This window comes from Miscanthus floridulus, chromosome 2 (assembly GCF_019320115.1).
Source record: "Miscanthus floridulus cultivar M001 chromosome 2, ASM1932011v1, whole genome shotgun sequence".
NCBI classification, from domain to species: Eukaryota; Viridiplantae; Streptophyta; class Magnoliopsida; order Poales; family Poaceae; genus Miscanthus; species Miscanthus floridulus.
Window position 1 is genome coordinate 167,271,649 of NC_089581.1, and position 12,496 is coordinate 167,284,144.

Below are 12,496 nucleotides of genomic sequence, written 5' to 3' on the forward strand. Positions count from 1 at the left end.
CTCTGCTGGTGGAGGCTGCTGCTGTGCTGATGGACCCTCCTCAATGGCAACCCGTCGTCCTGCAAACGTGGCAGTCCCAGCTGGACTACCATGACGACGCTCAACCTCCTCAATCGTAGCTCTGACTGCGGGTGAAACTGGCTGATCTGCGATGACAATTCCCCTATGGGTGGCACCTCTCTCGGCACGCTCTGCGGCCTCTACAACAGCTGCTGCTCTGGCTGTCTCTGCGTCGGGGTACTTCCGCTTCTTGGATGTTACTTGCTTGGTTGATTTTCCCTTGGATCCGGCTGGCTGACGAGGCGGTGGCCTCCGATCATCATCACCTGGGCCACCACCAACATTCTTGGTGCGAGCCATCTGAGCTGACAAGATGGTGAACTGACGCTGATGAAGATCAACTGTCAAACTGTCGCTTTCGAGGCTTGGCCTCGATCCTTACTCGCGAGCTTGGCTCCGAGTTGACTGCCAACTACCAATTGAACCACAACGGAACCGACTCGCTGCACGATAGAATAGATGGATATACAAATAAATACCATATGTCTAATAGATGCGAAGACCTAGCAGAGAAAGCAATGTAGATGCGAAATTAAATTGAATGGCTTTCTACCTGACGATCAGCGAACCGAGAGTAGATAAGACGTCACGTGGGGGATCTCGGAACCGGTTAGGGTTAGGTCAAACGCCCTGAATGCAATGGGGAATCAATGTAATTAGAATTTGATCTAGGTCACAATTGGAGATCAAGATTGAACCACAAGATTTGCCTTACCAAACAATGGGAGGATAGGGCAAGATCACTTGGCGAGGATTTTCAGCCTTGGCACCGATGGAACAACGAGCTTGGGTGCGAGAAGGCCGGCGAGGAGCTGAGCAGGCGGTGGCTTGCGAGACGACGATGTGTGGCTGCGACTGGCCGGCGGTGGCGCGGGGCAGGGGCACGGAGACGCGCGGCTGGGCAGGCGCGAGACTGCGGTGCGAGGCTGGCGTGGGGGCCGGGCGAGGTGGCGTGACGGTCGGCGCGAGGGACGGCGGCGACCCGGCGCTTGGGCTGGCGGCTGCGGCGGCGCGGCTAGGCAAGAGGTGGCGGCTTGGCTGCGGGCTCACGGTGGCTCGGGTTAGGTCAAGGAAGAAGAACCGAAGGTTCGGATAAATAACCCCCAAAACGCGATAGAAAAGGAAAAGGGAAAAGAGTCCTTGACGCGCGAGATCCACTGACCGGACGCTCCGGTGGTAGCGACCGGACGCTACCACCCAGCGTCCGGTCGATTCCAGAGAGGTCCGAATCCTCTGAAATCGCGACCGGACGCGTCCGGTGGTCCATGACCGGACGCAGCCAAGGTCTGGTCAGTTTAACTTTGTCATCCTCCGATCGACCGGACGCTGAGCCCTTCCTGACCGGACGCACAGACGCAGCGTCCGGTCACTCCTTCATCAGTAGTTCACCTCCTGTGAACTGACCGGACGCTGGACAGCAGCGTCCAGTGCAGCGTCCGGTGCACCTTTTACAGCAATCCTTCAACATTCCTTCGCGCTACCTGTTCCCAATCAAGTCCCAACTTGAATAAGATCCAAATAAACACCAATTGGGACTGATGTGAGCGACCTCTCTCAAACCCTCATATTTTTCAAAATATTTTGCCTTAGGCTATAATTCTTTTTAAGAAAATAGGCAACAAGAGGGCAAATGGAACAAAACGACAAAACAACATTCATGCATATGTAATACTTGTAAGTAAGTCTAGTTGCTTGTCAAGTTTGATCCAAGGTTAAGCTTCTTCACACGCTTTTCGGCGGTTATCTTAACTATGTTAGACAAGCCCTATATGCATTGCCACAAATTAAACATGTTGTATATTACAATGAATGCAAGGGACAACACAAGCTCAATTTTTAGTGAAGTTACTAAAATCAAGTACATTGAGCTCGTTCCGCAATCTACAAAATGTAGCCTCATCTAGCGGTTTAGTGAAGATATCCGCTAATTGATCTTCGGATCTTACACCTTCTAGTGATATATCATTTTTAGCTACATGATCTCTTAGAAAGTGATGGCGGATATCTATATGCTTGGTGCGAGAATGTTGAACCGGATTATTTGCAAGTTTTACCGCACTTTCATTGTCGCACAAAAGAGGTACTTTCTCTAGAGCTACTCCATAGTCTAGTAAAGTTTGTTTCATGTATAATATTTGTGCACAACAAGCACCCGCGGCAATGTATTCCGCTTCGGCGGTGGACAAAGCCACACTATTTTGTTTCTTGGAGGACCAAGACACAAGTGATCTACCAAGCAAATGGCACCCTCCGGATGTGCTCTTTCTATCAACTTTGCATCCGGCGTAATCCGAATCGGAATAGCCAATTAATTCAAATAAAGCTCCTTTGGGATACCAAAGGCCAATGCTTGGTGTGTGCTTAAGATACCTAAGGATTCTTTTTACGGCAATTAAATGAGTTTCCTTAGGACTAGCTTGAAATCTAGCATACATACACACACTAAACATGATGTCGGGCCTAGATGCGGTTAAATATAACAAGCTACCAATCATGAAACGGTAGAGAGTTTGATCAACCGAGTTACCTCCCTCATCTAGGTCGAGATGTCCATTGGTAGGCATTGGGGTCTTGATTGGCTTACATTCATCCATCTTGAATCTCTTGAGAAGATCTTTTATGTATTTCTCTTGAGAGATGAAGATGCCTTCTTTCATTTGTTTGACTTGAAAACCAAGAAAGAATGTAAGCTCACCAATCATTGACATCTCGAACTCCTTAGACATCAATTCACCAAATTCTTTGCATGAGTCTTCATTTGATGATCCAAAGATGATATCATCAATATATACTTGACAAATGAAGATATGCCCATCAAGCTTCTTGGTGAATAGTGTGGTGTCGACCTTCCCAATGGTGAAGCCCTTCTCAATAAGGAAGTCCCAAAGGCGCTCATACCAAGCTCTTGGGGCTTGCTTAAGCCCATATAGTGCCTTGGACAACCTATAAACATGATTAGGATATCTAGGGTCTTCAAACCCGGGAGGTTGATCAACATAGACTAGTTCATTAATAAAGCCATTTAAGAATGCACTTTTCACATCCATTTGATATAGTTTCATTTCATGATGTGATGCATATGCAAGAAGGATATGGATGGCTTCTAATCTTGCAACCGGTGCAAAGGTTTCTCCAAAATCTAAACCTTCAACTTGAGAGAACCCCTTTGCTACTAGTCTTGCCTTGTTCCTCACAACAACACCTTGATCATCTTGCTTGTTGCGGAACACCCACTTCGTTCCAATGACTCTTACACCTTTTGGTCGCTCTTCAAGATTCTAAACTTCATTGCGAGTGAAGTTGTTCAACTCTTCATGCATGGCATTGATCCAATCCGGATCTTTGAGAGCTTCTTCTACCTTGGTAGGCTCATAGCAAGAGACAAAAGAGTGATGAGTAATAAATGAGGTAAGTTTTTGAGATCGAGTCATCACCCCCTTTGTTGGACTCCCTATGATGAGATCTTGTGGATGATCTTGTAGGAGAGGTGTATTTCTTCTATTGACCACTTGAGGAGGAGGTTGTGGAGCATCAACATCTTGTGCTTGTACCACCATTTGCTCATGGGAGATATGAGTATCTTCATTTTCTACTCTCCCAACTTTTTCACCATCTTGTGGTACATTTGATGAAGAGGGTTGATTAATGACTTGTACATCATCTTCATCATCTTTTGGCTTGATGTCTCCCACCGGAATATTCTTCATAGCCTCCCTCAATGGTTCATCACCTACATCATCAAGATTCTCATGTGCTCCTTGGGAGCCGTTAGATTCATCAAATTCTACATCATATGTTTCTTCAACCAAGCCGGTGGCATGATTAAATACTCTATATGCTTTGGACTTCAATGAGTAACCAACAAGAAAACCTATATCACAACACCTTTGAAACTTCCCTAGGTGTTGCCGCTTCTTGTAGATGTAGCACTTGCAACCAAACACCCTAAAGAAGGAGACGTCTGGCTTCTTCCCATTGAGCAACTCATATGGAGTCTTGACAAGGAACTTTTGAAGAAATAGGCGATTGGATGCATAACATGCGGTGTTGATTGCTTCCGCCCATAGAGCTTCGGGGGTGTTGTACTCATCTAGCATTGTCCTTGCAAGAGTGATCAAAGTCTGGTTCTTCCTCTCAACTACACCATTTTGTTGAGGAGTATAGGTTGCGGAGACTTTATGTTTGATTCCAACTTCATCACAATAAGCTTCTATGTTTGTGTTGTCAAACTCTTTGCCATTGTCACTTCTTATCTTCTTGAGCTTCACTTCAAATTCATTTTGAGCTCTCTTGGCAAACTTCTTGAAACAAGATGCAACTTCGGATTTGTCATGAAGGAAGAACACCCATGTATATCTTGAATAGTCATCCACAATCACAAGACAATAGAGATTTCCTCCCAAACTCTTGTATGTTGTTGGTCCAAATAAATCCATGTGTAGGAGTTCTAGCACTCTTGTGGTTGACATGAAAGCTTTGGTTGGATGAGTGTTTGCAACTTGCTTGCCGGCTTGACATGCACTACAAAGCTTGTCCTTTTCAAACTTCACATCCTTCAACCCTCTCACCAAATCATTCTTCATAAGCTTCTTGAGTGAGCTCATCCCAACATGAGCAAGTCTTCTATGCCATAGCCACCCAAGTGTTGTTTTGGTGAATAGGCAAGTCTTCAAGTTTGCATCTTCGGAGGTGAAGTCAACTAGATATAAGTTGTTGTATCTAAATCCATTGAATATCACTTGATTGTCATCTACCTCGGACACAACCACCTCCTTCTCGGTGAATAAGCATTGAAAGCCAAGATCACACAATTGCCCAACGGATAGCAAGTTGAAGCTCAATGAAGCAACATAGAGTACATTGGAGATGGAATGATCATTTGATATTGCCACTTTACCCAATCCTTTAACCTTGCCCTTTGAATTATCTCCAAATGTTATTTTCTCTTGTCCATCTACCTCTTCATCTAGTGAGGTGAACATACGAGGGTCACCGGTCATATGTTGAGTGCAACCACTATCAATAACCCAATGACTTCCACCGGTCTTGTAGTTCACCTACACACAAGAGATTCAAGCTTTAGGGATCCAAGCTTGTTGAGGGCCCTTCACCTTCTCAACAAGTGACTTAGCCACCCAAATTTTCTTAGGCCTACTCTTGTTGGGGGGACCCAAGAACATGACTTTCATCTTTCCACTCGAATCTTTTCTAAGCATGTAGTGAGCATTGAAAGCAAAGGGTCTAGCATGCTTGGGCAAGGGTTGTGGCGGTGGAGTTTGACACTCATGAGCAAAGTGGCCTTCTTGTCCACATTCAAAACATCTCTTTGGCTTTGGCTTTGGCTTTGATTGTTGATGTTGAGCTTGAGCCTTCTTCTTCTCTACACTTGCCATATATATCCAATGCCACTTCTATCCATCTTCATGACGGTATTCATGAGTAGCTCACTTTGGAGATGCTTGCCTCTAGCAAACTTGCTCAATCCCACCTTGAGATGCTCTTTCTCCATCTTGAGCTTCTTGTTCTCTTCCTTGAGAAGATCATTGTTCTTCTCCTCCTTGAGTTTCTTGACTTCTTCTTTTAACTTCTCATTTTCAAGGATCACCTCTTTGTCATGATCAAGAGTTTCTAGCACAATGGTGTTGTGACTTTTCATTTCTTCAAGATCTTTCATGAGCTTCTCATTGTTACTCTTGAGCTTGACATACTCATCATAGTTATTGCACTCAACCACTTGCTTGCCCTTGCTACTAGATCCATGCTCAATGCTTTCATCAATTAAATCATCACATGAGGTAGCTATATCAATCTTAACAACATGGTTAGTAGCATCATGTGGCTCATTTGGTAAGAATTCTTGTGCAATAATAAGGGCATCATAATTAATCTTTAGAGTTGCATATTCATCTTTTAGCTTATTGTGACTAGTGATAAGCTCATTGTGCACCCACTCAAGTTTATCATTTTTATCTTTAAGCTCTTTCTTAGAAGATTTGAGCTCCTTGAGTTTGGATGATATAGAATCATTTGTTTCTTTGAGCTCATCATTAGCCTTTTCTAATGTGTCACATTTAGCTAAGAGTGAGTCATTTTTAGCATCAAGTTTTTTATTTATAGCTCTACTCTTTCTAATGATCTTAGTATATTTTCTTAGTATTTTGACAAGATCATCATAGGTAGGTGAGTCATCATCATCGCTATCACTATCATCATCACTAGCATGTTCATCATCACTACTATCATCACTCTTAGTTACCTTGCGTTCACCTTTGGCCATAAGACATAGGTGTGTAGAGGATGATGGCGATGGTGGTGGTGAAGATGCAAGATCAATAGCAATGGCGGCCACCTTTTCATCGTCACTATCATCATCGGATGATCCACTTGATGAATCAATGTCCGTGAGCCAGTCACCGACAATATAGGCCTTGCCACTCTTCTTCTTCTTGTAGAACTCCCTCTTTTTGCCATCTCTCTTCTTGTATGGCTTGTTCTTCTTCTTTTCATCTTCATCACTTGAATCACCTTTCTTGCCCTTGTTCTTGAACTTGTCTTTCTTGGGCTTTGTGCATTGATGAGCTAGATGACCAAGTTTGCCACAATTGTAGCAATCCATCTCGGAGATTGACTTTCTTCTTGAGCTAGTGAAGAACTTCTTCTTCTTGCCATCAAACTTGATGCCACTCTTGTTTAGCCTTTTTAGCATCTTGGTGGTCTTCTTCACCATGAGGGCAAGGCTTTCTTCATCATCTTCATCACTTGAGCTCTCATACTCAAGTCTTGCTTTGCCCTTGTCTTGGCTAGCTTTGAATGCTAGGTCCTTCTCTTTCTTCTTTGTAGAGGATGAGCCATCTTGTGGTGTGATGTGCATGTACATCTCATGAGCATTGATCTTTCCCAAGATTTGTGTCGGTGTAGCGGTGGAAAGATCACCTTGATGTAGCATGGTCACAATGTGCCCATATTTATCAATGGGGAGGACACTCAAGATTTTTCTCACAACATCGGATGGTGACATTTGAGTAAGTCCAAGCCCATTGACTTCCTCTACAAGAACATTTAATCGAGAATACATCTCATTAGCACTTTCTTTGGGAAACATCTCAAAAGAATTTAGCTTTTTAATCACAAGATGATAGCGCTCCTCACGCTCACTCTTGGTTCCCTCATGGAGCGCACAAACGTCCGACCATAGAGCATGGGCGTCTTTGTGGTTCCTTACACGATTGAACACCTCTTTGCAAAGACCTCTAAAAATGGTGTTGCGAGCCTTTGCATTCCATTTCTCATAATTCACTTCATCGCCTTGAAGTTGTGCGGCATTCCTAGGTGCGGGGAACCCTTGAGAGGCGGCTCTAAGAATTCCAACATCTAGAGCTTCTAAGTATGCCTCCATGCGGATTTTCCAATATGGAAAATCATCTCCCTCAAAGATAGGAGGAGGTCCATCCCCGTGAGACATCTTGCTCTAAGCAATTAAGCTTAAAAAGTGAGCATGAGGCTCTGATACCAATTGAAAGGATCAAGATGCCCAAGAGGGGGGGATGAATTGGGCTAATTCTAAATTCTCTTGCAATAATCAAATCCTACGGATAGCCCAATTAACCCCTTGTGCCTAGAAAAGTGTTTATATCAAACTAATGCACAACAACCTCTCAACCTATGTTCCAAACTTACTCTAGCAAGCAATTCTATGAATGTAAAACAAGTATTGAATTGCTCAAAGTAAATACTCAAAGTAAGTGCTCAAAGTAAGTAGAGAGAGAAAGGAACGCGGCGATGTTTTGCCGAGGTATCGGAGAGTCACCACTCCCCACTAGTCCTCGTTGGAGCACCCGCACAAGGGTGTAGCTCCCCCTTGATCCGTGCAAGGATCAAGTGCTCTCTACGGGTTGATTCCTCGACACTCCATCGCGGCGAATCACCCAAAACCGCTCACAACTTGAGTTGGGTCACCCACAAGCTCCGTCGGGTGAACACCAAACTCCCAATCACCACCAAGCCATCTAGGTGATGGCGATCACCAAGAGTAACAAGCACGAACTCTCACTTGACCACGCGAAGCCTAATGAGAAGATGGATGCACACTTTGCTACTCTTGATTTGCTAGTAAGGCTACTCTCTTGGATTCTCAAATCACAAACACCTCACTAGGATCTTGCTCTTCTTGGCACTCACAAACGTGTTTCTCAGCTATTGGAATGAGCAAAGGATACTCCACTCACGAGTGGAGCTTCTATTTATAAGCCAGCCTGAAAAACTAACCGTTATGAGCTTCTGCGGGATGACCGGATGCTCCGGTCGTGATGACCAGACGCTCCGGTCAGTTCAACCCGCGAACTAGCATTCAAGTGATGACCGGACGCTGTCAGGGTCCGGTCAGTACCGACCGGACGCGTCCGGTCGCTCTTGGATGCTTACTGTAAATGACCGGACGCTGGATACTCAGGGTCCGGTCACACTGACCGGACGCGTCCGGTCACACTTTTCCAAGTCTGGACCCTTACTGGAGTTGACCGGACGCTGGCCCTCAGCGTCCGGTCACATGACCTCCCAGCGTCCGGTCACACCAGACTTGATCTTCTCGGTCAAATGAACTGACCGGACCCTGCGGCCAGCGTCCGGTCGCACCGGAGCCAGCGTCCAGTCAGTATTTGACCCTCCATTCACTTCCAACTTCCGAACATATGTGAATGAAGTTTGCTCCAAAGGATCTTAGGCATTCATAGGAGCTACCTAGAGCTAGTTTTAACAAGTGTGCACCACACCTAACTTACTAGACTCAACTAGGTCAAGCTACCCGTTCATACCCCCTTCATAGTACAGCCAAAGGAAAAACAAAGTCCTAAACTACTCTAAGTGTCTCTCCAACTCCAATCGACACTTAGAACTAGTCATCCTTAACCTTGTCGTCCATCCTTTGAAAACTGAAACGATTTCCATCGTAGGGGCATGACAACCTCGATTGCCCAATCGATCTCCATTACCATGACCTAACTTAATTGCCTCTGCAAAACACACGTTAGTCATAGCAATCTTGTATTGACATTAATCACCGAAATCCAACTAGGGGCCTAGATGCTTTCAATGTGGAGTGTGTGTGTGTGTGCGCGTGTGTGTGTATATATATATCCACCTTTCTCTCCTCACAACTCTTACACACCACTAGCACTTGAAACATGCCAATAACACAAAAGGCTTTCATCTCAAGCTCCCCTTTCTCCATCTCTTGTGTGTCTTGTGATTGACTCCTCAATTGGTGAAAAGAATTGGTTAAGGGGTGTGAGAAAAGTTGTGAACTCCATTTTCTAGATCTTTGAGCACTCGTGAACTTGCCGGTTCTTTGATTTGGACTTGTTATTCTTGGATGTTGATCTGTTGCAAATTATGGACGGCTAGGCATTGCCCAGAGCTCCCGATCTATGGTGAGCACCGATAATTTTGTATTAACCATCTTTTCTAGTGAACTTGTGCCGGGTTAGCCTTCATGACTGTCTTGGCAAGAGGGGAGTTAAAAGAGACTCTTCCTTTGTAGTCTTATCAACAACGGGGACGTAGGTACACCTTTGTGGTGTGACCGAACCATGAATTAAATCACGTGTTCTTGCCCTAGTTCTTTGTTTTGGTTTGTCTGATCTATTTGTATATCGAAGTTTCTAGGGCTTTCACTATGCCAAAACAGCACAAAGGAGACACATTAATTAGTGACTCAAAATTGAAATGCGTCAGTAATTATACATTAGTGACGTGGGTAAACGACACGCGTCGCTGGTAAGTTGTTGCCGATGCCTAAGAAACAAGACGCGTCACTAATGACAAGATATCAGTGACTCGTCCCAAGAAAACGCGTCACTGATAATAGAAGTGACACGTTTTAACTAGGCGTGTCACTGTTATAGATAAATATTAGTGACTCTATCCAACAAAATGCGTCACTATTAACCTCAATGACGCATTTTACGTAGACGTGTCACTGATATGGAGAGATATTATTGACTCTTCCCAACAAAACGCGTCACTAGTAACAAAAGTGACGTGTATTGTCCAGACACGTCACTCATATTTATACATATCAGTGACTCTTCCTGTTAAGCCGCGTCACTAACGACCTGGCCGGGGTTGTTTAAGAGATGAATCGATGTTTGGCTGGCCGCGAGGCAACGACGAGCCGCCACCGAGGCTAGGTGTGGTAGAACTGCCTAATCTAATTCCTCCCAGGAATACTCGTCTTCCATTAGACACTAAGTACTCAAGGGAGAATACCAAATTACTCGGTTTCATCGGGCACACTCCAAGGGAGAACCCAAAAATCCACATTTTTCCTTCAGGATCACAAATGAGAGAATAAAGCTTACATCAATCTTAACCATTTCTTACATTACTTTTAATACAATATCAGAGTATAATATTTATTATTATAATAGCGGAATGTAATCATATTATCAGAATTATGAATAATTTAATGTAACAGCAGAATATAAATATGTGATCAGAATTACAACGGAAATAATCATCTATTCATGGCATGAAGAAGCATTGATATGTAAACTATGACAACAGATTATAAACTTTTATTTATAAAAACATTTAGTGAGAGTTATAAATAAAAACTACGATCGCAGCGTAAAGGAAATCCTCTCTGAGCCCACCAAGAGGAACCACATACAAGAGTTAGCTCTAGCATCCACCTATCACCTGCAACAAGGGAAATAAAACCCTTAGTACTTAATTGTACTCAGCAAGACTTACCCGATAGGAGAAAATAAAAAGCTTCAAGGATATGCAAGGCTATCTGGCTTGTGGGTTTGTTGCATCTGGAGAAAGCATTACTAAAAGTGCGTCCTTATATTCAATTTTTATTAGCAGTGCGTTAGTTCGTTAACTAACCATTCTATATAAGCACCTATGCTACTTTAAAGCAGGTGGTAAGCAATCATATTTTTTTCTATCTTTTATCTTATTATGGTGCTAGGCCGTAGACAAGCCGTACCGGAATGCTGGTGATTCGTGAATCAATGCCCTCAGCTGGGTATCCCGAAAACACACGCCCTGCTTGTACCCTAGGCACAAGCAGGACTAACCCACTACCCTCCTGTCACGGGGTCCAGGTCCCTATCCAAACTGGAACTCCAAGCCCCCACCCCTGAGTTCCGGACTCAATACGGCGCAAGGACCTCCTAACCCAAAAATCACCATGACAGTCAATCTGGAAAGAGCTAGAATCCATGATGTTTCTTTATCCCATTCTATCAATTTAATTATTATTCGAAATAGGGCATCATTATCTATATAGCAAACTAATTATTCTGGTGCTACAAAAATTACAGTGAGCAGCTAATAATATTAGTACTTTACTGTAAAGTTTTTAGAGTCAATACTATCATCGATTTATCATGAAAATTCCTACAAGTTCACCTTTTAACAATATTAAGCATGTTAAAATAATTAGAGCGACCCTAAAAACATACCGAATCTATGCGAACAAAATATACTATTAGATAGATCATGATTTTAGGAACTCAACAAAACTAGTTTGGTATTTTTATAAATTTTCTATGATTTATTTTCAATTTTTGAATAACATTGAATTAACAAAATGAAAATCAACACAAAAAGAAAAGCGCCTATGCGGCTTGGTTTGGCCTGCAGACGCGCGCGCGGCTTGCTGGCCAGGTACGGCCCAGCGACGGCGGAATGGCGTGGACGACCCATGTGGGTACGCGGGAGCAGGTTGGCCCAAGAGGGAAGGCCCAGGGCGCGAGAGCAGGCCGGCTAGAGACCCAGACAGGGCGCGTGGCTAGCGGCCCAAACAAGCTAGCCCGGTGTGACGGTAGCCTGTAGGGTCAAGATGACGACTAGAGGGGGGTGAATAGTCATTACTAAAACTTAATCACACCGGCTAACCAAAACAAGTGCAGAGTTAAAACTATTGGTATAGCCAAGACTACACCCCTCTATCTATGTTCTCTAGCACCTCGCTAAGATCCTAATTAAGTAGCAAAGGTGTCGGGCTAATTAGAGCTCACTTAACCAATTCTAGGAACAAGATCACATAAACCTATGCCACTAGTACTTCAAGCAATGAGGGAGCTCCTACACATGCTAGTAAGCAAAAGCACAAAGCCAACTAAGCTCACTAGCAATGCTCAATAACAAGGCAACCAATGCCAAATTAGAGAGCGTATATACTTAGCTACACAAACTAAGCAATGTGACTAACAAGGTTATACAAACCAAATTAGCTACGCAAAGGAGCTACTTCTATGCTACACAAGCAAGAAGGTAACTAGTAAGGTACACAAGCTAACTAATTACAAGAGCAACAACACAAGCTTAATGTATATGAAAATAATCGCAAGCTTGTGTAACGGGGATGCAAACCAACAGGAAGGACAAGGTTGACACGATGATTTTTCTCTTGAGGTTCACATGTTTG

The 12,496-nt window shown here is 43.9% G+C and overlaps 1 pseudogene; it reads left to right on the forward strand.

Annotated features, from left to right (window-relative positions):
• The first annotated feature begins 901 nt into the window (after window positions 1–901).
• LOC136537398 (probable inactive linolenate hydroperoxide lyase) overlaps window positions 902–12,496 on the forward strand; it is a 30,960-nt pseudogene continuing 19,365 nt past the window's right edge.